Source organism: Notamacropus eugenii, chromosome 4, assembly GCF_028372415.1.
Source record: "Notamacropus eugenii isolate mMacEug1 chromosome 4, mMacEug1.pri_v2, whole genome shotgun sequence".
Taxonomy (NCBI): Eukaryota; Metazoa; Chordata; class Mammalia; order Diprotodontia; family Macropodidae; genus Notamacropus; species Notamacropus eugenii.
In genome coordinates, this window is record NC_092875.1 from 115503366 (window position 1) to 115530910 (window position 27545).

The window sequence follows — 27545 nt, forward strand, 5'->3', positions numbered from 1 at the left end:
TGACATCTCCTATTCACATATTCCACTGTAAGCTCCTTGTGGGTAGGAATGGTTTTATTCTTTGCACTTATATTCCCAGCACATAGCAGAATGCCTTGCACATAGTAAGTCCTTAATAAATACTTATTGACTGATTGATTTTATTATGAGCTTCAAGCATAGCAAGCCTTCAATGTCATCTATCTGGGTGAAAGAGAACCAGATTGATTATGAGGCAATATGGTTATGACACAAAGAGGGCTATTGTTAGACTGACTACTCATGCTGTGTGCATAGATATAGCACAGGAGAAGAAAGGTTGGACACTTTTCTGTCCCACCATGGTATGTCAGTTGTCCAAAGAGGAACATTTTTTTGGGTGGGGGGAAGGATGTCTTTATTAGCAGAGTGGCTGGCTTGGCTCTGTGTCAGCACCTGCACCCACAGCCTCCCACCACCAGCATGGAGGGGCTCAGAACTTCAGGAACTGATTCTTGGTCCTGGCTACCTTGGTAACTTTCAGCATGTTGAACCTCAAGGTCTTGCTGAGGGGTCTGCACTCACCCACCATCACAGTGTCTCCAATCTGGAAGTCTTAGAAGCAGGGTGACAGATGCACAGACATGTTCGTAATGGTGTTCCTCCAAATGGTTGTATTTGCAGATGCAATGCAGGTAGAGCCAGTGAATGACAATGGTCCTTTGCATCTTCATCTTGGTCACCACACCAGACAGGATTCTGCCTCTGATGTAGACATTGCCAGTGAAGGGGCATTTCTTGTCAATGTAGTAACTCCCTATGGCCCTCTTGGGAGTCTTGAAGGCTAACCAGATGTTCTTGTGGTATCTGGGCAGCTTCTCTTTGGCTGTGACCCTGAGCAGCACTTGGTTCTTGCTCTGGAAGATGGTTGGCTGCTTCTGGTAGGCATGCTCTGTCTGGACATCCATGATGTTCATCTCTTGGTCCTCTCTTCTTGGACTGACAGACAGAAAGAGGCCAGAAAGCTGCCGCCGGAGTCTCCTTAAACACGAGACCAAGAGAGTCTTTTTTTAAAAAAATAGTTTTGCAGTCAAAGTCAGTGACTGAACAAGTACCAACTAAGCATTGTCCCATGGGTATGGGAAGAGAGATGGGGAGTGATGGAGGGCAGAAGGTTTATCTCAATCTGAATTTGGATGCAGACACCTCTGAGATATACTGCTTTCTAGGCATCAGGTGCTGAGGCTTTCAGACTACCTGGGTGAAGTTGGAAGTATCAGGAAGCAGTATACAGCCAAGGTCAGAGAGAGAGGACGTAGGATTAGTTGAATTAATCTCAGAACAGAAATTTTAATCTGGATACCAGGCGCAGGTCAGGTCAGGAACACAAAAATGCTGATTAATGTTTCTATCAGTGACTTCAGTAGGCACAGATGGCATGCTTATTAAATTTGACACAAACTTGGAAAAGTCAGGAGTTCTGTTTCTTCTGTTTTCTGTGAGCCAAACCCCTACTACCTCAGACAATGCCAGGCCCTGAAAGGACAGTCAGGCATGATCCAAATAAATCTATGCTAGTAGATCTCAAACTGTGGTTCATGGACTCTGAGTTCTTTTCATGGAGTCCATGAGGTCAAAACTATTTTTATAACAATACTTCTATGTTATTTACCTATTAGAATATCCTTCCCTTTTCCAACTTCATATCTGTGGCTAGATTTTCTTTGAATGCTTTGACCAAAATATTTGCAGCAAATTGAACACAGAAGCAGTTATAACAATCTAATTACCATCTATTAAGCTAGACATTAAAGAAAGCTACAAAAATATGTAAATGTTGCCCTTCTCAGTAATTTTTTTCTTGGTTTGGAAAATAGAGCTATTTTCTCATAAAATGTTATTTATATTAACATGTAGTGGGCTTATTATTATTTTAAGTGAATTAATAAATACATATTTTAAAATTTTATTAGATTTAATTTCAAATGTGGTAAATATTGCTGCATATTATCTACATAAACAAAAGTTCCCTGGGGTCCACAATAATTTTTGAGAAAGTAAAGAATACCAAAAAGTTTGAGAACTGCTGATCTAGATAAGAAAGTAAAGAAGACCAAAAAGTTCCACATAGATAAACTAGACAATTGATTGGATCTAAGATGAAATCTAATAGATAATGAGTGTAAAATTCTACATGATTAAAAAATTCAGTTTTATAGGTAGTATGAGATAGGTAACTTAGGGTACAGCCTTTCAAACTTAGGTTTTGTTAAGAGAGACAAATCATCAAGACTATGGGAATTGATAGTCCTCCTGTACTTTTTCTCAGTCAGACCACAACTAAAGAATTTATTTTCAATCCTAGGATTCATTTTTTAGGAAGAACTTTGATGATCAAAAGTGTGCAAGAGAGGGGACCAACCAGAGTGAAAGAACTGGAGTCCATGGCATGTGAGGAGAATTAGCTGGAGGGCTGCATTTAGGCTGGAAAAGAAGGTGCAGGGCAGATGTGATACCTATCTTCAAGAATTTGAAGCACTTATTGAAGCTAGAGGAGTTGGGAAAGGTTGGGAAAGAGAGGATGTAGGGCTAGATACACCACTCTATGAATCATATGCATAGAGATAATAATTGAATCTATGGAAGTTGATGAGGTCACCAAGTGAAATAGAGGAAAAAGAGAAGAGGGTCCAGGACAAAGAGTTACAGGTTGGTGGACATGACATGAATGAAGATCCATCAAAGGATACTGAGAAGGAATAGTAGAGTAGCTAGGAGGAGAACCAGGAAAAAGCATTAACCTAGAGATATGTTGAAAAAGGTGATCAAGGACTTCTAATAATGGAAGGAGGTCAACTAGAATGAAGATTAAGAAAAGGCCATTAGACAATTAAGAGATCATTAGTAACTTTGGAGTAAGCAATTTCAGTTGAGTAATGAAGTCAGAAACCAAATTGCAAAGGGTTTAAAGTCAAGTGAAAGGAGAGGAAGTGAAGGCACCAGTGGTAGGTGGCTTTTTTAAATGGAGTTTACTGAAAAGGGGGACACAGCTAGTTGGTGCAGTGGATAGAGCACCAGTGCAGGAGTCAGGAGGATCTGAGTTCAAATCTCACCTCAGATACTTGACACTCACTAGCTGGGTGACCTTGGGCAAGTCACTTAACCCCAATTGCCCCCTCCTGGGTCATCTCCAGTCATCCTGATGAATCACTGGTCACTGGATCCAGATGGCTCTGGAGGAGAAGTGAGGCTGGTGACCTGCACAGCCCTACATCACTCAAAACAAAGTCAAGTGCGAGTCATGTCATCATTTCTCTGATGGCACGGTCTTCTTCAGCAATGAAGGACAAACACACTGAGAAGGGGAGAAGAGATATTAAATGACAAAAAGATCATCCCAGGTTTTCTTTTAAGACTGGGGAAAATATGAACTTGTTTTCAGTAGTAGGGAAAGAATTAGGGGATGCAGAAAGATCAGAGATCAGGAGTAGAGGCTGGATTATTATTTGTTGGGAATGTTTGAGAGGGAATTCCTGTTCATCTACAGGTTGGACTTGAGAGCCTCCAATATTAATTCCAGTTCAGATAATGTGATTTGGACTCCTTTCCCCACCTATGTGGAAGGAAGCAGAGGAATTCCCTGGAACTTCTAATTCCTTCCATTACCTCTGTGTCTGCACTGATTTGTATGTAAACCTCTGTATCTTGACATTTCAGCTCATGTCATTTCAGTGCAGCTGGAAAATCTAATTGTGCAGGAACTTAATTGAGACAAGTGGGCTGGCAGCTGCCTCTATGTACAGGTGCTTGGGTAGGTCCTGCCAAATGGCTTTTGTGGTTCAGTTTGGTTCCCTGGGTTAGCTAGGTAATTGCAGACCCTGATAAGTGGCATCTCTGAGAGTTGTTAAGCAGTACCCTGGGTGTCTGTCTGTCTGTCTCCTGCTCAGTGACTAAAAGGAGATTAGGAGTTCAGTCCTTTAACAGTGGTGGGATATATGCCCTTTGCAGGGTGGTGCATGGAATTGTTATTCAAGAAAGATTCCAGGCCATGGGACCCGAGAAGCAGGAGAACGCCTTGCTCTTATTAAATATTCATTCAGCAGGCACACAACGGAGTGTCAGGAAATGACAGCCACACCAAATAAAAGAACTGATGCTGAAGCTTTAGTAGGTATCCAGGGAGTCTTGTGTTTTTTTTTTCTCCCCTCTTTCATCAGATGAATATATTTCTCTTGCACACTAAAATATGCTCACAGTCGGCAGCAACCTATCCAAAGGATAACACCTTCCTTTTCAAATTAGATCCAAGTGACAGCCTGCTGCTCTTGGCCCAGCATGGCTGAGTTTCTCATCATCTTACAGGCTGATCAGCAGGGAGCCCAGGCACCTCTTTCCTCACCCACAGAGGTTTTCATTCATTCATCAAACATTTATTAAGTGCCTACTGTGTGCAGAGCACTGTTTCAGAACTGAGGAAAATATAGCATTTAAATACGACATGGTCTCATGAGACACAAATAGATAATGATTAGCATATAATGGCACATAGTAAGCACAAAAAGAGTACTAGCCCACAGAAAGCAGGAAAAAACCCTAGAGATCTAGTCGAATGTTTTCTTTTTACAGGTAGGTAATTTAAGCCCTTGAGAAGTAAAGTGATTTTCTCAAGGATAGTTAACAGTTAGGAATTGCACCCAGTGACTCTAACTCTGAATCTGGTGCCCTTTCCTTTATCTTATAACTCGTGCTATATGTGGTCTGAAGGGGGAAGTTCATTAAGAATCAGAGAGACAGGAACAGTTTCGGGGAAGGGAGGGAATAGCATTTGATTTGGGACTTAAAGGATGAGTGAGAATTCAACAGGTAAATGGGAACTTGACCAAAGGAACCAAGGTAGAAAAGCCCAATAATCAGGAGGCCAGTTTGGTTGTATCGAAAGAGTGTGTGGATGGAGGTGCTGTAATGACACAGTCTTCTTTACTTTGGGGACTGCTAGCTACCCCAGATTCTAGGTATTTGGGGGGTTGAAATCCTCCCCCAATTCATAACTTATGAACCTTTACCAACCTGTTTTACTTTTTATTGGTCAGCCAGATAAAAAGTCAGTTCATAATAGAGTCCATTTTAATTAAACAGAAATGTAATTAAAATAACCACAGACCATTCCTCTCTACCCATGCCCCCATACATCTTAAACTTGGTCCCCCAAATGCATATGCACTTAGTGAGAGAAGTGGACTTTTATAGGGATTACATGGGATTTATTCACACATGGGGAACACATGGTCACCTACAAATGGGGTAATGCCCACACAAGGGACATTGGTGCCCAGGGCACCTGCATGGAGGGGTAATGTGCCTCAGACACTGCTATCCAAACCTTCTGTTGATGTTTCTGGGCTGTGTTTTGGTGGACCTGATTTGCGCTAGGCATTGTTCTCTTCTGCTTCCTCACCAATGGTGCTTTCTACTCTAGCTATTTTCAGGACCATTTTATAGCCTGTCCAACATCTACTAGGGATGCTGCTGTCACAACTTGTTCACCAGGTCTACCTCTACCATCCACTAGAGAGTGCTGTGTTTAATAAGCCTCTGTATTGTAATTTACTATGTATATATTTGTATTTACTTTACACTTCTGTTGTATATGTATTTTTATGTATATTTGTTATTTCTTCTATTAGAATGTTATGAATATTTGTTCCTTACACTTGTATCACCAGAGCCTACTATAGTAGTACACATTGTATAGTAGTACACATTAATAGTACATAGTGTATAGTAGTATACTACAATGTGTCTTTAATAAATACTTAAGTCTTTAATAAATAATAATAATAAATAATAAATAAATAAGTCTTTAATAAAGACTTATTGATTAATTGATCGACTGTAGAGAACAGGAAATAACTAAGATGCTCTCTTTAGGACTTACCAAAGCTGATTCCTCCATCTACTGGAAATGCTATGATATGATTTGTAAGCCTTTGTCCTCAGGGAAAGGCTATGATGATCCATAATCAGGGTTTTTAGTCCGTGACAGTGAAGCTTTTTTCCTTTTTGTCAGTCAGACTTCTCAGGCTTTTTAGTAGCTATGAATGTTCTCTGCAGTATTTTCAGCTACGTTTCTCAGTCAGTAGCTATGAATTTATCTTTTCATCAGCCAGGCCCCTTTAACACTTCTGTTAATTGCTTCCCTGAATTTCTTTTAACTGTCTTATCTTTTACTTTCTCCCATGAGTCTTTCAATTCAAAGATCCTCAGACTTATGGTCAGAATCCTCTTTTAGCATTTAAGTCTTATCCTATTACTTCACAGAATTAAATCTCCCCAGGGCTCTACTTCCTCAAACAGAAAAGCAATTGAGAGAAATTAAGTAAACAACAAAATGAAATAAAAAAACCCTGCAGTCTTTGTATTCTATGTAAATAGCAATGGTTATACTCTGGCTAGAGAAATTTGACTGTTTTTGACATGTCTCACTTTCCAAAGTAACATAAGGTGCTTTTATTCTTTGACCACTCAACAAGTAAGGAGACAGGATGGCAAGAGAAATATGCACTGATAGATTAATATCCATGTGCAATTCCTGATTCTAGTCTTTAAAAGGGCTAGAGAAGGCTGAAAGAGTGGGAGAGCAGAGAGAGTTAGAGAGTGATACCGAGAAGAGAGGACCTACTCACAGACAGACTTGGTCTCCTTGTTGGAAGACTGCACATCCATCTGGCCCCTCCCGATAACCAAGCTGCTCCAGGAATGGTTTCAAATGGAGCTACTGGTAGAGTAATGGAGGCATTCCTACATCAAGCAGGATCTGGAGCCAAGGATAAAGTCAACCTAGAACTTACGAGTTCCTGGCACTATGGGTTACATAGACTGGTGGTATCAAACAAGTAGAAATGGGGCCACTAAACTAAAAGGATCTCTGCTGCGAAATATTGACTTTGAAAACCACATGTTGATATTGTCTATATCCTATAATATTTTTATTTATTTTGTTAAATATTTCCTACTTACATTTTAATTTGGTTCAGGCCTTACTCCAGAATGTTGCAGGCTAAGTTGGTCTGCAGGTGGTGTATTTGATATCTCTCATATAGATGTATATTAAAGAAGTATTTTCTCCTTGGGGAGAAAATTTGAGGGACACTCAGGCTAGTATTGTTAGTTAGGAAGATATTATAGGTCCCTGGGAGACAGGGCTACTTTAGGGTGGAGTTGTTTGAATTTTTTTTAGAATCTTCAAGTTATTTTCCCTTTGGGGATGGTGCTAAGATGAGCAATGATTTTATTATTTTCTTAGGATTTGGGACTAAACAGAGAGGGAAAGAAAGTGGGTTTGAGTCATTATTTTTGCATTTTGAGTCACAATCCTTTGCATTTGTTGGTTTAAGTAAATCCTGTCTTATATTTAATGTTTTGTTAGACTCAGTGTTTACTTAGGAACTGAGGACCTTCCCTTCCTCCCTTCCTCCCTTCCTCCCTTCCTCCCTTCCTTCCTCCCTCCCTCCCTCCCTTCCTTCCTCCCTCTCTCCCTCTTTCCTTCCCTTCCTTCCTTCCTTCCTTCCTCCCTTCCTTCCTTCCTTCCTCCCTCCCTCCCTCCCTTCCTTCCTCCCTCTCTCCCTCTTTCCTTCCCCTCCTTCCTTCCTTCCTTCCTTCCTTCCTTCCTTCCTTCCTTCCTTCCTTCCTTCCTTCCTTCCTTCCTTCCTTCCTTCCTTCCTTCCTTCCTTCCCTCCTACCTTATCTTTCTCTTCACAGTATCTGATTATCTATACAAATCTGAATCTTTCTTATCTTCCTCACCACCATTATGGTCAAGGCATCTGTAAGGTGGCACTCCATCATGATGAAGCTAGCTAATAGTTAATTCAGATGGGCTCCTGGGTTTTCCAGCTCAGAAAGTGCAACATTCAAAGACTGCTCCTGAAAATGTTGAGAGTCATTGAGGTGAATTCTGTGTATTGCCCCTCAGGCACATTGCATGTATCCACCAATGCAGTGAGAATACACCTGTCCTCCCACTGGCTGTGTCCAATCAAAAGAATATTAGATCATTTTTATGTTCTGTTACTTTCTTTAGCATGGGGGAGGTGGAAAGGGAAGAAAAATGAAGGAAATTACATGATAACTTTATTATATATTTAAAAGGAATAGCTAATTGTACATAATAGATTTGCAGTTTCATGTATGATTATCCTTTTTTTCCTGTCTATTCTTCAGTGTAACATTGCCAGCATCCTAGTACATGCCTTCATCTCTTCATGCTGGGACTATTGCAGTGGCCTTCTGGTTGGTCTCTTTGCCTCAAATCTCCAGGTACTGAGCTCATTGAAGAAGAAAGGAGTGACCTGGAGGTCTGTACTAGGTGCTACAATCCATCTTCCACTGAGCTGTCAAACTGATTGTCCTAAATGTAGGTCTGACATTATCACTCTCCTAGTCAATAAACTCCAGGGGTTCCCTATCACCTCTCGGATCAAATAAAATTCCTCTGCTTGTCTTGGAAAGTCTTTTATAGCCTAGCTCTTCTTCCCTTTCTGCTTTTCTTATGTCTTATTCCTCCCTGAATACCTTGTAATCCAGTTACTCTGGCCTTCTTGCTTTCCCTTTCTCAAGTCAATTCACCTTTGACTCCTGGTGTTTTCACTGGCTGTCCCCCATGCCTGGAATGCTCTCTGTCTTCATTTTCATCTCCTCTCTTTCCTGCCTTCCTTCAGGTTTCAGCTAAATTCCCCCCTTCTGTAAGAATTCTTTCCCAGTCCTAATCTTAGTGCCTTCCCTCAGAGATTATCCCCAATTTATACTGTCTGTATCTTGATTCCTCATAATAGTTTGAATGTTGTCTGCCATTAGACTGTAAGGAGGAACTGCCATTTACTTTTCTTTTTGCTTTTTGCCTCTAACACTTAGCACAATGACTGGCAAGTAAGCACTTAATACGTGCTTGAGACACTGATTGTGCAATCGAGCCAAAGCTACTTGAGTGTAGCTAGGCAGATAGTAAGGTGGGCCAGGATTCTGGAAAACCTCAGTTCAAATCCAACCTCAGATACTTAGCTGTGTGACTGGTAGAATTACTTAACCTCTACCTGCCTCAGTTTCCTTGACTGTAAAATGGCGATAACACTTTTGGTAGAACCAAATCATAAAGTTGTTAGAAAAAAAGTGCTTTGTAATCCATAAAATCTTCTATGCATCTTGGCTATTATTTTTACACCAGCAATATGAGGGGATTAGATTATGATCTCTAATCTTTGCATGTCTAAAACTCTGTATGTATTCCTTAAATAAATGTATTGTGAGATGACATATTGACTAGGTTCAGTGATAGTGAAGCCACTATCCTCCTTTCCCCCACCTTATTCTGTTAAGTGTCTGCCTACCTTCTTTCACTCTTGCTACTTCTCTGGGACACTTTAAAATAATAACAAAAAAATCTTATCAATATCCCTCTCCTTCCCACCATCTATATTAAGAGACTATAAGACAGCGGAAAGAGTTATGGATTTGGGACCAGAAGACCTGGAGTTTGGCTTTAAGTTTTGCTATTTGTTAACTTTCTGATCTTGGAGAAATCACTTCATCTCTCTGGATCTCAGTTTCCTCTGATGTAAACTAAGGATGCTGGACTAGAAGACCTCTGAGGTCCCTTCCAGTTCTAAATTATACGATCTTGTTCTCCAAAGCCCTTCACAGCCTGAGTCCTGCCTACCTTTCCAGGTTCATGATTTATCATTTCCCTTCCTTTAGTGTAATTTCAGGTAAAATGTTTTTCTTGCTGTCTGCACACATCACACTCCAAATCATCCCTCTGCGCCTTTGAAGTGCCTTTCCCTAATGTCTGGAATGTATTCCCTCTTCTTTGTTACTTTACCTCCTTCAAGACTCAGCTCAAGACTCACTTCTACATGAAACCTTCCCTGATGCCCCTCCCTAGTTGTGAGAGCCCTCCCTTCTCCAAACTACCTTGTACCTATTTTGTATGTATTAATCTCTGTCTCTATCTATCTATCTGTCTATCTATCTATCTATCTATCTATCCATTCATCCATCCATCATCTATCTATCTATCTATCTATCTATCTATCCATTCATCCATCCATCATCTATCTATCTGTCTATCTATCTATCTATCTATCTATCTATCTATCTATCTATCTATCATCTATCCACCTACCTACCTGCCTGCCTGCCTACCTACCTACCTACCTACCTACCTACCTACCTATCTACCTATCTATCATCTGTCTATCTCTCTCTCTCTCTCTCTATCTATCTGCCTGCCCACCCACCCATCCATCCATCCATCCATCCATCCATCCATCCATCCATCCATCCATCCATCCATCCATCCATCTATCTATCTATCTATCTATCTATCTATCTATCTATCTATCTATCTATCTATCTATCTATCCACATTGTCTTCTCCAATTGAATGTCAGCTTCTTAAGAGTAGGGAGGGTGCCATTTTTATTACTGTATCCCTCATGCCTAGAACATAGTAAATGCTTAATGAATGCTTGTTGACTTAGTATTTCCCTCATTACTCTGGTGAGAATGGAGTGACTCAATTTATTGAAATATAAATGAGTTGTCAATGAGATTATTGCTCATTCAGCCCTCCAATTTGCTTCCCATGTTAAGATGTCTTTCCATGTTTATTTTGGCCCTATAACACACATTGTCAGACATGCAGTTTCAAATGTTTCCAAATTACAGCCCTTCCCTCTTTCTTTTCCTGACAGCCTGGTGTCAACATTTCCGAGCTTCTCACCCTAAGAATAGCTTGCAGTAAGACCTTTTAGCTATTGAAAAAATAAACCCAATTTTCCTCCCTTGTTGGCCCTTATCCCATTTTTGGCTTTAGGCTGTAGTGTCTCTGATGATGCCAACTAATGGGACAGGCTGCAATTCAGAGCTGCCAGGGAGTGCTTCCAGTCTGTAAGTCTGACTTGGGGGGAAAAGCCATTCAGACTAGGTCCCCTGGCTTTTCATTCCACAGTGAGTACAAATGGTTTTATGGAACACTTGTAGGAGACCCTGAGAACCTGGAGATTGCTTGTGATAAATTTGCTCCATTAGGCAATATTTATTAGCAGGATATAAAATAATAGTAAGACCTTTGTGATACACAGACTTCTGTGGACTATTTATTGCCATATGCCATACATATAAATACATCGGTAATAAACAAAGTTCTGGATATGACTATACCTAGTTACATATTTTATGCTAATATTTTCATGCCATATAATATATGATGCAAATCTACTACCTTCTTTCCCACATGATTTTTTTCCTTGAGAGTAGAGGAAAAGCGAACTTCAGAGTTTCTGTCTTAAGGAAGAACCAAGCTTCCTTAGACTAGCTAGGGTCAGTTCTCCCTATCAGCTAATACTTTTAAAATTCTGGTCAGTTTTCTTGTTCCTTCACGCTACCAAATTGTAATGGGCATACAGGTAGTTCCCTCCCCTTGATTTGCTAAGCCCTTCCCTTTCATTTACAGGGTACTAAAAAAGGAGCATGTGCAAGGTCTTTGCTTCTGGATATGAGAAATCATGTGGGTCATGGATTTATAAAAGAAAAAAAGACTTGGAACCACTAAGCTTGCAGAGAGGCCCATATATCTAGAAGGTCTCTAAAGGGAATCAATCATAGTTGAGTCCAGAGGAAGGTGATGAAATGATGACATGATGGGGAAGAACAAACCCATAGACCTTGCCATTGCTAGAACTGAAGGGATTGGCTCAGTGGGTAACCATATACCCTGAGGAGTGATGAGGCACAATATCTAAGATGGAAAGCAGTAAACCTGTAGAGCTTGCCCTTGCTAGGTTTGGAGAGATTAGCACAGTAAGGAATCAAGCACTGAGGAGCAAGCTAGACCAGTTCTTTAATTGTTATTATGAGTCATATAGGCTGTATAGGTCCTGAACAAAGGTGGACAACTCCTTCAAGGGAGGATAGTTTGTTGTCCTCTAGAAAAGACATAAGAGTTTCTCTGATAGTCAAAGGATTTGAGCATGAGTGTTCTATGTTTCTGCTGGATTTAATAAAACCTACCCTCTATTGATATCTTGTTAGCCTGAGTGCTTGCAAGGGAGCTGAGGACCTTTTTAATGAGAGCTAAAAGTGCTGAATTTTAGCATTTCCAGACTTTTCATAGGTAGAAACAGGAGGCAGACAGCTTTTGTTAATGTTTTGTTTCTTGGATGATTGGTTTTCTGCTATTTTGGTGAGAGACCTGGGTCTGTTGTTTAAAGACTGTAAACCAACTGACACACAATTTACACACAGATAAGCATAGATAAACTGGGTCCCTATGGAGGTGTTTCTGCTCTCTCAAAAACATATAAATATGACTTCTTGCACCAATCTCTTAAGCTTAACTTCCAAAATCTCATACAAGATTAAAACAGAGTAGGATGGCATAGTACTAGAGACAGAGAATTTCTTGGTCGTATTGTATATTAAAAAAAAAACCAAAAAACCATATCAAGTACCACCAAGGTGCCAGACACTGTGTAGAATTCTGGGTTTTACGCTAGGACTGTTTGAGTCCTACTCAAGCCCCCTGTCTGTGAAACAAACCAGAATTAAGTGGCCCAACATCAGATCACCTCAAGCTGTCTTTGACACTTTTTAAAAAATAGGATAACGTTAATTGTTTTCAGTAGGCGGGAGGTAGCTGCTGGTGAGATGATTCCTCAGATTTACTACCTAAGGGATTCTTCTGTTCACTGTGCAGACTTATACTTTCTAAGTTACTGTGATTTGCTTCTGCTGGTTTGTGTTATGTCATTGAGAGGGCTTTTGCTGAGTACATGTGGATTTGTTTACAATCTGATGTCTGTGTTCTAGACCTAAGTAGCTTGAACCACTGACATATGAGGGGCTCTGACTAATATGTGGTAGCTTTATTAATTTAGCAAGCATTCATAGGATGCCTATTTTATTCCTGGAATTGGAATAGGTATGATGAGGGGAGGATGTAAATGCAGGAGAACTGTCAGGAGAAGGTAGTCTTCTGCAGCAGTGGCTAAATTCTATCCTAGAAAGAACACTATATTTGGAAGCAATTGATATGCATACGGATCTTGGTGCTGTGTCTGATTTACTGTATGACCTTATGCAAGTCATATGACCTCTTTGGGCCTTCATTTCCTCCTCTGTAAAATGAGGAGGTTGAACAAGATGGTCTCCCAGGTCCTAATACTATAAGCTATATATAATACTATAAGCTATAAAATGTCTCTAATTGAGCAGAGGTGGCATAGTGCTGGACCTGGAGTCAGGAAGACCTGAGTTCAAAACCAACCTCAAATACTTGCCAATTGTGTGATCCTGGGCAAGTCACTTAACCTCTCTGTGCCTCAGTTTACTTACTTATAAAAAAAGGTTCATAATAGCACCAACCTGCCAGACTTATGAAGATAAAAGCACTATATAAATGCTGGCTATAATTATTAAAATTTTATTGATATAAGGAACTCTCTAGATGAACAGGGCCTACCAGTGCAGGTCAATACCTTCTCTATAATTTATGGCCTTACAGGTTTCCTAGAAATTTTCCCAGGGTTACACAGATAGTGTGGTCATGTGTCAGAAGTGGGACATGAACTCAGGTCTTGTTGTTTTCAAGGCCAACTTATTCTCTGTCCACTATGGCACTCTACCTCATTATATAGTGAATCTTTTATGTTAGAAGTAGTGAGAAAACAATGGAAAAGTACAATGCAAGCAAGAACGTGAAGTTGGATTGGAAAGTGTAAGTATGGAGAAAGGAAGACCAGAATGGGATGGAGATATTTAGGGAAGCCTTCTTGGAAAGGGTGAGCGTAGAATCTAGGTACTTAAATAGGGCCTACTTTGAATGGGCCACTGATCTTGGATTATATATCTACTTCCTTATGAATTTCAAGCCATTTGGTAAGCAAGCATTTTTTTTATCATTATTATAAAGTTATAGTCTATCTTCAACATTCAGCCGTTTAGCTTTTGTGACATCAAGCATTTAGGTGATTTTATCAGTAATCTCATTTTCATTTTCATGTTGGCAACTACACACATTTATGGCTATGTGCAATAGAGAAAAAAATGAGAGGCATGATGCACGAGTTTATGGAGCAGCTGATGTCCCGGTCTTGTTCAATTTACTGTGGTAAGCAGCTCCCCGTACATTTGTTGCATATTTTCATTCTTTGACTTCAAAATTGAAGTTGTGTATTCAATTATGCCCCCAAACATAATACAAATCCTTTGGGCTCTAAGCCCAAGAGTACTAAGTGAGTGACGCATCTTAATGAGAAAATAACGGTATTAGATAAATTTCATACTGAAAGAAATATTCGCAGCCGCTGTTGGCAAGGAGTTTGGTGTTAGCCAATCAATGGTTTGTTATAACCACAAAAAAGGAGGAAAATATTCATAAATATGTTTGTGAATCCACTCTAGAAATTGCATATTATCAGAACTAATGTTTTGTGATAAAAAACTGTATGCAGAAAAAAGCATTTTCAGCAATCTCCAAGGAAAGAGTGCAGTTTTAAGTGGTCATGGGAACCTAATCTCCTAGTTTCCAGAGGTTATATGTATCAACATTTGCTTTTTTTTTTTTTGCTTTTGTGCCATTTTCTGGTAATGTTACCCCTGAGAAAGCTGAGGATTGATTGTATTATTATTTTTTTTAAATGAGACACAAGAAGAATGAATAATGTGATTTGTCCAACATTATACAGTGATAGAATTAGAGAATGTTAGAGTTAAAAGAGACCTTAGAGAGAAATCTGGTCCAGAGGTTGTAGGTATTTTTGGTCTGTATATCTTTTGATTCTCAGTAAATTTTCTCATATCTTCCAGTCATTATGAAACAAAGTTCTAGAGTATACCATGCATATATACTGGGGAAATAAAATAGACTAATTTCATTATTCCCATTTGACAAATGAGGAAACTGAGACTGAAAAAAAGGTCAAATGACTTGCTCAGAGTAACATAGCTATTAAGTGTTTGAAGCAATACTTGAACTCAGGTCTTTTAAACTCCAATTTTAGCACTTTATCCACTGTGTGATCTAGTTGCCTTGTGTGCCTCAGGTTGAGAACGATGGATCTTGTCCAATTTCTTTAGAGCTGGACCTTGGAGATCACCTTGTTCAACGTTTTCATTTTATATTGGAGGAAAAGTAGGCCCAGAGAGGTTTAATAGTTGGCAAAAGGTCACATAGTTAATAATAAAAATGACTTTGTCCATGGTCATAGAGCTGCTTGGTGATGCAGTAGGATCTAGAAGCCCAGTATTCTGACTCACATAATCAACAAGCATGTATTAAGCACCTATTATGTGCCAGGCATTTTGGTATTCCATTTAACAAAACCTTATTAAGCACATACTATATGAGACAAGATATACCAGGTCCCATATACATACAGGCATATGTGTATATGTGTGTGTATGTGTATGTGTGTGTATACATCTACCTATCTCTAAATTTCAGCTAATCTTGCTCTCGAATAGTTTACATTGTATTGGGAGTGGGTGATGGAGGGTAGGAGAAAACATATTCATAGATAAATAAATGGAGAGTGCATTTAAAGTAATTTCAAGAGGGAGATAATATTTACAACTGAGAGAGAGAGAGAGAGAGAGAGAGAGAGAGAGAGAGAGAGAGAGAGAGAGAGAGTGTGTGTGTGTGTGTGTGTGTGTGTGTGCGCGTGTATTAAGAGGCAGTTGGTTCTATAGTCCAAGGCAATTGGTAATACAGTGGATAGAGAGATCTGGGCCTAAAATCTAAATTCAAATCCTGCCTTAGGCATTTACATGTGACCCTGGGCAAGTCACTTAACCTCTGTTTATCTCAGTTTCCTTAGCTGTAAAATGGGGCTAAGCTTCTACCTCACAGGATTGTTGTGAAGATAAAAAAAGATACTATTTGTAAAAATGTGGTTAGCAAATCGTAGGTGCTTAATAAATACTTGTTTCCTCCCTTCCCTGTTATCACCTTATTTCCCAGGACTAACTAATAGCTAACCTGTATGTAGTCCTTTAAGGCTTTTAAGGCACTTTATGTGTTCTCTTGTTTGATACACACAACAACCCTGGGAAGTAGGGGCTATTTATCATGCCCATTTTCCAGATTAAAAATGGTGCTAACCAAGATTAAATGGCTTGCCCAGAGTCATACTACTAATAAGAATCTAGAGTAGGTTTACCTCCAAACTCTGCAACTTCTTTGTCCAGTCCAGAGGGTAGAGGCCCTAGATTTCTGTATCTCCAGTCCCCTAGCCTGGCCACATTTCCCCTGCATGCATGACCAGCACACACCACTAATGCCATTGCAGGGTCAGTTGATTAAATGATGTAAGGGGCCCATTATAAGTTTTGCTTCATCCAAACCATCCAGTTCCCCACCTTGTTTCCATCATTGGCATAGTTAGTTTGGATTCTCCTTTGGCTTTGTTGAGTTTCAAATTACTCAGAAGGCTTCTGAAATCCTTGGGAAACAATTCTTCATTTTTCATGCTCTTAGCACGCTTTCCTTTTAGAATCTTTTCCTCCAATCTCTCTGGCATACACTTTCCTGTTCTAGCATCATCTCAGTTTACTGGTAAGTCCACCTTCCTGCTCAGTGCTTACATTTGCAAACACACAGTCCTTGTCCTGCCTCTTCCCTCTTCCCCTGTTGCTTTTTATTTTAATGACACATACTTAATTCTTTGAACCTTCCCCAGGCACTCTCTTCCTCGTGGCTCTGAACTGGGGTCTGTCCTGGGAGCTGGCACCTTCCCAGCATGCTGAACAAGTACAGATATTGTGTTCCAAATGAGCTAGGTAATTATTCAGCCGTCATTTGGCTCTGCTCCAGAATCCCCTGAATTCAGTTTTGGACACCACACTTAATGAAAAGACATCGACGAACTGGAGGGAGTTCAAAAGGGAGCAGAGAAAAATGATGAGCAGTTCAGAGAGTCGGACTCATGCAAGAACTTGGAGAAAGATGTACATGTTCAGTTGACAGAGGAACCTGAGTGAGGTGCCTATGAGCTGTCTCTGAATAAAGGAAAGTACGTCCTGGTGAAGATGGAACCCAATTATTCTTGTTTGTCAGGCTAGATGGCACAAGAAGTAATGAGCTGAATCTATAACAAAAAAATTGTGGTTGGTCAAAAAAGAAGTGGGTGAGGCTGGTGGGACAAGTTCAAGGAGAATGGGGAGTCGAAAGAGCTGAAAACATTCTGGTCTGAGATGGGACTCCTGCTGCTGATGACCTCATCTCTGGGGGTGAAGTCAGTGACAGAGGTTTCCTCCACCTAGGCCCGATTTGGAAGCAGGACTGCCTGAGGAAAGGTCAATTTCTAGTGACTGAAGATTTCTTCAGTCTACTCCAGGAGCTTATGGAGTCATGGGTAATGAGTGGAAGCTGAGAACTGAAAGGGGAGAGAGTGAAGGCAGTTTTTAGCAAGTGAGAGAAGTGCCCTTATTAGCAATGGTGAGGATCCTTGGAGGCCTGAAGCTCAGAACTCTAGCACAGGGGTTGGCAAACTCTCTGCATGCTATGATGTTGACTGGCTCAGGAATAAGTGAAATTGGTCTTTGGCATCTTTGCTTTTTCCCTTCTCAGGGGGTGGTGCCATGGTTTTGTAGAATAAGTATTAGGCTGGAAAGTGAGAGCTGAGTTCTAATCCTGTCTTTGACAGAGGTCTAATTGTAATCTTGAGTAGATGACCTAACCTCTTTGGCCCTCAATTGCTTCATTTTTTCCAAATGAGAGAACAGGATAATATGACTTCTAAGGTGGTTTTTTGGCCCGAAGAATTTTAGGTTATATAATCTTTGGTCTCTCTCTCTCTTTTTGCTGCAATAGTAAGTAACCATGTGTTGCTCTGATTAGAATCACAGAATCTTGAAACCTGAAGAGATCTCTAGTGATCTATTCTAACCTCTCAGTCATTCCAATATCCCACCTCATCCAGGAATCCTCTCTACAATATCCTGGAACAAATTGTTGTCTGGCTGCTGCCTGAACACTCTTGAGGGTTGGAGAACCCTCTATGTCACAAAAGCGGTCCAATCAATTTTTTAACTGTTCTTATTGTTTGGATATTTCTTTGTATTTTTCCAGAGATGTTGCTTGCCTGTGAATCATGGAGTAACATGAATTTTTAAAGAATCATAACTGTCATCACCCTGCCATGGAACTATTCAGGAATGGAGAGAAGCGTGGTAGGCATATGCAACCTGTAGAATATCACCAGCGGTGATTTGTGAGCAAAAAAGAAAATGGCAGCCTCTCAAGACCTTCATGATAATAGCTAACGTAGCACCTTACCGTTGTTTTATTTGGTAAATAAAATGAATGGCAACAAGCCCTCAAAGTAGTCATTTATTATTATGATATTCATGTCATTGGTGAGGAAACTGAGATTCAAGAAATGAAGTGAGTTACGGAGGATCAAGGCAGTACATAGTCACACAGGGAGTGAGTGTCAGATCTGGGATTTGAACCTAGGTTCTGATTAATCTAAGTTCACCATTCTATCCTTTATATTACATTGTCTCCCACTGAAGAAGTTATATGAATTATATTATATTATATATAATATTACATTATACTAGATTATATTATGTATTATATGTTATATTATATTAATTGTTGAGTAAAGTTCAGTGACATACACTGTTGTTGTTGTTTAATTATGTCTTATTTTTTGTTACACTGTGAAAAATTGTACGCCGATATGATCCATGGAGTTATGTTTTTTCTTTTTTTTGGCAAGGATATTGGAGTGCTTTGCTATTTTCAGTGTATTGAGGTTAACAGTGGTTAAGTGACTTGCTCAAGATCACACAGCTAATAAGTATAGGTAGATATGACTTCAGGAAGATGAGTCTTCCTGACTCCAGGCCCAGTACTCTATCCATAACACTACCTAGCTGCCCCACCTACTACTTCACTCTACTGTTCTCCTTATTTCCCCTTTCCCTTATGAATAGAAACCATACCCCATATCATTTCATGTCTTTTTCTTTTTTCCCTTTCCTGAAGTGAAACACTGAGGGTGTGCCTTAGGGAGTTTTATACTACTTGCCCCAGTTGCAAAAACTAACAGTTATGGCTCTAACATAAGATTAACTGCCAAATGAATGGTACAAGTAATGTGTTCTAAAATTTTTGGAGAAAGAAAAGATCCATTTTAATTGAAGGGTGAATAAATGAAAGAAGTTGGGATTTGAGCTGAACCTTGAAAGATACCAACTATATGATTGCTTTTTAATGCTTATTTGCTTCTGATCTTGTGAGGTTGGGCATGTGGGAAATGGAGCAGGTCTGCTGGTGTCTGTAATAGTAATCTATTCTCAGCTGCCACTATAGTAGAATCATCACATTGGTACACAATGTTTTCTATAAAGATCCAAGAATGGCACAGAAGAAGATAAAATTAGAAGGAGTGTTTGAAACTTCCAAGCACACGTACAAGACATTTCTGCTAGAGGTGGCAACTTTAAATGTATTTAGGTAGACATCAGTTCTCAAATTACCTTTAAAGAGAGAATTACAAAAGAATCATCAATAGTACTTTTGCTAGAAAAATGACAACTGAGGAGACGTTAACAACTGAATAACCATAAAACTGTTTCTAAAATTTCTGTACTGTCTTTACGAGGATGATCTATGACCACTTTGAGGGCATCCTTCAACAATGGGGAAAAGGAACTGATTGTTTCTTCTCCCCTTGTCAGATCACATTTAGAGTACTTCCCTTCAGTTCTGAATATCATGTTTTAGGAAACACAATGACAGAGGCAGCTAGGTGGCTTAGAGCACTAGACTTGGAGTAAGGAAGACCTGAATTTTAATTCTGCCTCAGACACTTATTAGCTGTGTGACATTGGATTCAATCAAGAGAGAAAAATCTCAGATTTCATCCAAGGGGAAATTCCCTGCCTCCTTTATGTGTTAGTTTCTCTCTACAGTCTTTTTCTCTCTTCAGTATCTTCTCTTTTGAAGATGGAAACCAGATGACCAGGATCTTTCTTCTCCCAAGCTCTGTCCCTCCAATCGATCTCCAATGATGAGAAGTTTTATACAACCGGACCTGAGTCCCTAGTTATATAATTATAAGTTTTGTCTCCAAAGGGGAAAGATCTAACTTGGAAGACAGCAGGTTCTCTCTCAATAGAGGCCTTTAATCAAAGATTAGATGACCAGCATCTCAGGAATGTTGTAAATGTGATTGTGGATTAAGGACAGGTAGAATTGGATGCCCTCAGGTCCCTTTCCTCTTAGAGATTCTCTGAGACTAGATGATCTCTAAGGTCTCTGGCAAATCCCATAACCCTTTGATCATATGTCCATAAATGATCAGCAGATTAAGAGATTATGGCTCTGCTGACAGTTTGTTGTTGAGATTTTTAATGTAATTGCTGATGGATATCTCATTGCTATTATTAATAGGTGATGTTTTATCAAGCACTTCAGGCTTTGTATACATTGTTCCTTATTTTATTAATAGTTATTATGGTAAAAGAGGCATAATGACAAAGTGTCCAGAATAGGAAAGGCCTGGATTCAGGTTCTACTTATGATACCTCCCACATTCATTCCCTGTGCGGATGTTATTTATACTCTTAGTGCCCTAAGCCACTTCCTAATGCTATAAATTACAAGTGAATTGCCTATATCTATGGGTAAAGGGAGAGTCTTCATTGGGAACTTTTCACCCTGATGAAAGCATAGATCTGGAACAATCATCACAAAAAGATCATAAATGTTTATTGTCATTTTATTACCTCTGACCGTTTGGAATGAGGGCACAATAATATATCTTATAGTGATCATCACTTAGAATGATAGGGTCATATGAGTGAGTTAAAGAGGCTGATTTCTTGTTGCTAAAAATGTAGAACTCTTGGACTTGGTCCTTGAAAAAGTAATGACATTTCCTAAATGAAACTGGGCCTAGAGTTTGAAAAGTTGAAAGACTAATAATGCTACCTCCACTTCTTGGGAAAACTGAGGAACAGGCCATAGAAACTCTGTCAAGGGGAGATAAATATTTGTTGTCTCTGATTGGAGGGCAAAGTGGTGAGCTTTTTCCAGAAGATCCATTAAAAGAGTGCGTCCAGGCTGGCTGTCTTTTCATTTCCTATCTAGTTGCATGCCACTTCCCCTACCTACTGGTTTCTTTTGTGTGTTGGCTTGGCCCATTACTTTGTACACTCTTTGAGGCCAGGGACTGTCATTTTTGTATTTGTAACCCCAGCACTTATCACAATGCCTGGCACATAGTAGGAGCTTAATAAATGTTTATTGACTGAATGACACATGATCTGATTGTACTAAAGTTATTGGGAAAGATATGGGGAAGATGGACATACTTAAGTGACCAGTTCTTAAACATCTACTATGTTCTAGGGACTATGCTGTGATGGGGGGATCATACAGACATATGATACTGAATATGTCTTAAGGATCTTACGGTCTGCCATGGAGAGTGTCAGTGTGGGAATCTAATACAAACTCAAGGAAATGTTATACAAGAGAGAGTATAATGAAGTCAAAAGAGAAGATCAAAGTCCTCTAGGAAAACTTAAGGAAGGGAAGCATACTTTCAGCTTGTGGGATCAAAAAAGGTTGAAGAAAAGCTGAGTTAGGCCTTGGAAGAGAAGATTTCAAGAATGGGGTAGATAGTGAGAATGGTCAAAGTGTAAGATATTCTTGGCAAGACTTGGGTATAAGGGAGCAAATCAGAGGGAAGAACCAGCTATAACTCTGAGGTGATTTCGTGATGCCATCAGCAGAAGTGGGTAAATCGAGAGTAGGGGCAAGCTTGGAGGCAGATAGGTGGCACGTGGATAGTATTGTGAGTGGAGTCAGAAAGGTCTGAGGTCAAATCCAGACTTAGACATTTACTAACAGTGTGTTTCTGGGCAAGTCACTTAACTTCTGCCTGCCTCAGTTTCCCCAGCTGTAACATGGGGATAACAATAGTGCCTACCTCCTAGGTTTGTTATGAAGATGAAATGAGATAGAATTTATAAAGCATTTAGCACAGTATCTGACACACAGTAAGCATTATATAAAAGCTTATTCCTTTTCCTGCTCTCATTCCTTTACAGTGAAAGCAGTTCTCTCAGTCTGAGTTTTCTTATGGCTAAGAAAAAAATCAGGCCACATGAAACTGGTTCCCTTCCAGATCAGGTCAATAAGCTCAACATTTCTCTGTCTCTGTCTCAGTTTCTCTTTCTGTCTCCATGTGTGTCTCTCTATGTCTCTTTTTCCCTTGTTTCTTTTCGTCTTCAAATATAGGTTGTGCAGCTCATAGTCCACCTGACCTCATATAAGCAAACCCATCAAGGTCCCTAAGAGAGGGTCTAATTTGTAGTCTCATTCCAGCTTCTATGTAGGGTTGAGGACATGTGGTGTCTTTAAGGTTATTGTTAATTTGAGAGAGAGAGAGAGTAGAGAATCCACACCTGTGGTTTAATTGGTATTGAGACTTCCTAGTGAGAAAACTCCAACAAATGCAGATAAGCAGCTTTTATAGACTCAGGGGTGGGGGAGAGCACTAAGAGGCTTTGTACTTTGCTGTGCTCACACAACCAGTATATGATGGACTTGAACCTAGTTCTTCCTGACTCTGATGCTGGCTCTCAATCTGCCCATTTTGAATGTTGACTTGATTATTCAAAATATACTTCTATATTTTCAATTTAACAAAGTCAGCATGGTACAGTGAAAATGGCTCAATAGTTGAAGTCAGAGGTCTGATGTTTGAGTCTTGACTCAGTCACTTTTCTACCAGTAGGCAAGTTATTTTAACTTTCTGGGTCTCAGTTTCTGTATGTGTAAAATGGGTATTGGACAAACTCTAAGTTTTCTCCCATCTTTAAGTCCATGATCCTGTCATTTTATTGATGTGAAATTTTCCCATGAGTCAGAGGGCAAAAGATTTAGAGTTAGAAGGTCATCCCTATGGGGCCATGACCCACACTTTAAGAAGTACTGAAGGTCTTGAGTGGAAAAAGCTGAAGAAGCCCTGATCTAGACTAATCTCCTCATTTTATAGATGAAGAAACTGAGGTCAGGAGAGGTCAACCTACATCTTCTGCCTCCATAGCCAATATTCTTTCTGTTGTACCTTAGTGTTTCATTCCTAGGGACAGCATGGTGTAGATCAATGGTGACAAACTCAAATAGAAATGGGGACCACTGGGAAGAATCCCTGTCAGTGGCATATTGACTTGGTTTTTAAAATGTAATGTTTTCTATGTTCTATTGTATTTTTATTTGTTTTGTTAAATATTTGGGGAATGTTGCAGGCCACATGTAGTAGAAAGTTGGACTTGAAACTAGGAAGACACTAGGCAACTATTTAAGACTATGAGTTTCAGGTTGTGTGGACCTATAATGTAGGGGAAATTTCTTTATCCTGGTAATCCCCTAGAGACCAATGAAGTCACAGGTCTAATTCCTACTCTATATTACCTTGTATTAAGCTAGAAACCTTCCTAAATGCTTATGTGCTTGTATAGTCTGTCCCTCTCCCTTAAAATTGTATCTGCTTTATTAAGTGAGATTCAGCCCACCCCTGCAGACTAAAATTCCAAGTGCAGCTAGTTAGGAAGGCTATGCATTCAAAATAAAATGCATAAAAAGAGGAGCTTGGAGTAGGTGATCTCTAATATAATTCTAGAGAAAAATCCTATATTTCTGGCTTCTTGGAGCAGGATTCATAAAGCTGACTTGTTATTCTTATTTAGCTCATCACTTTAGTCTCTATCAGGGATTGTTAGCATATAAAAATAATGTTAATTACGTTGGATATTTATGGAGAACTTCTAATGATCCAATATATACTGAGCATCTACAATGTACAAGATACAGTATTAGACATTATCAACTTTACAAAATAGCTTGCTTTTGCCCTTAACAAATTCTTTTGTTGTTGTTCAGTCTTTTTGGTCATATCTGACTCTTCATGACTCAAAACTTGGCAGAGATACTGGAGTGGTTTGCCACTTCCTTCTCCAGTTCATTTTACAGATGAGGAAATTGAGACAAACAGGATTAAGTGACTTGCCTAGAGTCATAGAACTCGTAAGTGTCTGAGGCTGCATTTGAACTCAAGAAGATCCGTAACTTCAGGCCCAGCACTCTATCCACTGTGCCATACACTCTTTCTATGCTCAAAGTTGAAGTAAGACTTGTATCATTTTTGTTATTGAAACTGACTTGTCCAACTTCTAAGTTCAACTGACCTGAAAACTGAAATTGATAATAATACCCAGCATTTATATAGTATTTTAGAGTTTGCAGAACTCTTTGTCTCTTCATAGATATTGATATCTATACCTATGTATCACAAAGATCATTTCCCAAAGTCTTCATTTATGAGGGATCTTAGACATCCCTTCATTTCCCACCAGCTGCACTCTTCTGACCTAGATTCCATCACTGCCGTAGAAAACCTCATTATAAGGAAATTTATCATCCTTTGAGATTACATCAGCCATGGCACTCACATCTCATCAATACCCTCTGTCCCTCGGAGGTCTGCCGGAATAGCCATCTCTTTATCTCCTACCAGTTGTACTCCTTGGAATTATCTCCATCATATTCTTTTCCCTTGGTGGGATGGTGGGGGATTACTTTCCCCATTGTTTATTCAGAGTCCTTTTGTGTGTTCTCTTCTCCTATTTAATGATAAACACCTTGAGAACAGGAATTATCCTTCTTTTTCATATTTGTATTCCCAGTGTTTAGCACTTAATAAATGTTCATTGACTGACTGACTGACTACTTCATTTCAATCAGTAACATTCATTAAGTACCTACTATGTGCCAGCTTTATATTATGCTTTGAGGATATAAAGACAAAAAAACAACAACTGAAACTTTTACCTCTTAAATAGATTGGAGACTATTAGGCAAAACTACATTTGCATATTTAAATGTAATGCACAAATACAAAATAAGTATGAAGTAGTTACAATAGGAGAGTACTAGCAGTTGGGAAGAGGTCAGGAAGATGGTACTTGAGTTGAGTCTTTAAGGAAGTGAGGGATTCTTTGAGGTAGTGTGTTTCAGGTATGGGGCACAGAAACATGAGACGGAGCACCATACATGAGGAGCAGAGAGGTTTGGCTGTATCACAGTGTTGAAAATGTGGTAATGTATAATAAGGCTGGAAAGATAGGTTAGGGTCAGGTGGTGAGGATCTTTAAAAGCTAAATAGGACTTTAGATTTATTCTAGAGGACATATGGAAGGAATCATTGCAGTTTACTGAGTGGAAAAGTAATATGGTCAGATCTTTGTAAATGAAAATCACTTTAGTGACTGTACGGAGGATTGATTAGACTGGGAGACTTGAGGCAGAGAGACCAAATGTAGGGATGTCGTATAGTCTAGGCAAAATATAAGGACCCAAAATAAAGTGGTGTAAGCAATGAGAAGGATGAAGGATGTGAGACATGCCATGGAGGTAGAAACATCAAGATTTATCAATTCATTGGATCTGGGGTGAGTATGATAGCAGGGAGTGCCCAAAGCCTGATGGATATCTCTTTATACCACTGGGAAAGTGATTCCCACATTTTTGGTCTGTATTAAGAAAGTCCTGAAAGTGTACTTCATTTCAGTTCAACAAATAATTTCTGAGGACCTGTTGTGTACAAGACACTGTGTGTTGCTATTTTCTTTTATTAGTCACTTAGATTTTTGCTTTCCAGGGAAAATACATATTTATAGAATATGTGTTAGGCAGAACATCAAACCAGAATAGTGGTCTTTCCCTCTCTCCTTGAACATATTCTAAAACCTGCTGGATGATTTTCTTGCCACCTCTCACAGAGGATTTCACAGATAAAAGCTTTATAGGTGGAAGGGCAGGCTGAGCCTGACCCTCCAGCCATAGTGGTTTCTGTTGAACATTGGATCCTGAGAAATATCAAGCTGTCTTTTCCAGTATTTCATGGAGAATGAATTTCTAGGCAAACTGCCTACCAGCCATGCCTTATTATTAGAAAACAGGGACTGTGTCTGTGAAGAATTTGCTGTATAAAACTGCTGACAGAAAATAGTCTTTGAGGGTTGACATTGAGACTGAGCATTTTGGAGACTGACAAATGAACAAATTTTTAGCTCTTCTGGAGCTTCTTCCTCTCCATCCTTGTTTTCACCATGCCTGTGTACAGGAACATTGGGAAAAAACGTCAAAAGGATCTCATTTAGCTATTTTTTTGTCCAATCTCCAGCACTTCAGCACAGTGCCTGGACTATAGTAAGTCTTTATAAATGCTCATTGGCTGACTGGTAGTGTTTCACCAGCTTAGATGTTGGCCCATAGTGGGGAGAGAGAGAGAGAGAGAGAGAGAATAGATAAATGTTGGTGTTAATATATATCTAGTCCAGGTACTATACTGGTTTAGATCAACTAATTTTATTTTATTTTTTTTGTACGTATAGGTCCTTTTCCTTTTATTTCTTTTTATTTATTTATTTCTTTATTTTTTTTAATGTTCTACAATCACTACCAAAGAGCTTATATTTTTACCCCCCACCTACTCCCCCACCCTCCTCCCTCCCCAAGACGCCATACAATTCTATATGTGATCTACATATACTTTCCATTGAATACATTTTCACTATAGTAATGCTGTACAGACGAACTAAAATAAATGGAAGAAATCATATAACAAATCAAAACATAATACACACACACACACACACACACACACATGCACACACACACACAAACAAGATCTGCTACATTCTGCAAATGAATTCCATAGTTCTTTCTCTGAGTGTGGAAGGCATTTTGCCTTAGAAAACTATTGGGAATTATTATTATTTTTTTAAGTTCTTGCATTATTACGAAGTTCCAAGTCTACCAGAAAAAACTCTCGCACACTGTGGTCGTTGCTGTGCACAAATTTCTCCTGGTTCTGCTCCTTTTGCTCAGCATCAGATCATATAAGTCCTTCCAGGCCTCTCTGAAGTCTTCTTCATCATTTCTTGTGGCGCAATAGTACTCCCTTACATTCATATACCACAACTTATTCAGCCATTCCCCAACTGATGGGCATCCCCTTGATTTCCAGTTTTTGGCAAATACAAAGAGTGCTGCTATAAATATTTTTGTACATGTGGGACCCTTTCCCATTTTTATGATCTCTTGGGGATACAGTTCTAGTAGCGATATTGCTGGGTCAAAGGGTATGCACATTTTTGTAGCCCTTTGGGCATAGTTCCAAATTGCTCTCCAGAATGGTTGGATGAGCTCGCAGCTCCACCAACAATGAATTAGTGTTCCAACTCTCCCACATCCTCTCCAACATTTATCATTTTCCTGTTCTGTCCTGTTTGCCAATCTTATAAGTGTGATGTGGTACCTCAGAGTTGTTTTGATTTGCATTTCTCTAATCAAAAGTGATTTAGAGCATTTTTTCATATGATTATAGATATCTTTAATTTCTTCCTCTGAAAATTGCCTATTCGTATCCTTTTATCAATTGGGGAATGACTTGTATAGTTATACATTTGAGTCAGTTCTCTATATATTCTAGAAATGAGGCCTTTAT

The 27545-nt window shown here is 39.4% G+C and overlaps 1 pseudogene; it reads right to left on the reverse strand.

Moving 5' to 3' along the window:
* Nucleotides 1-451: 451 nt before the first annotated feature.
* On the reverse strand, nucleotides 452-24533 carry LOC140502315 (small ribosomal subunit protein uS17-like; annotated as a pseudogene).
* Between the last annotated feature and the right edge of the window lie 3012 nt (nucleotides 24534-27545).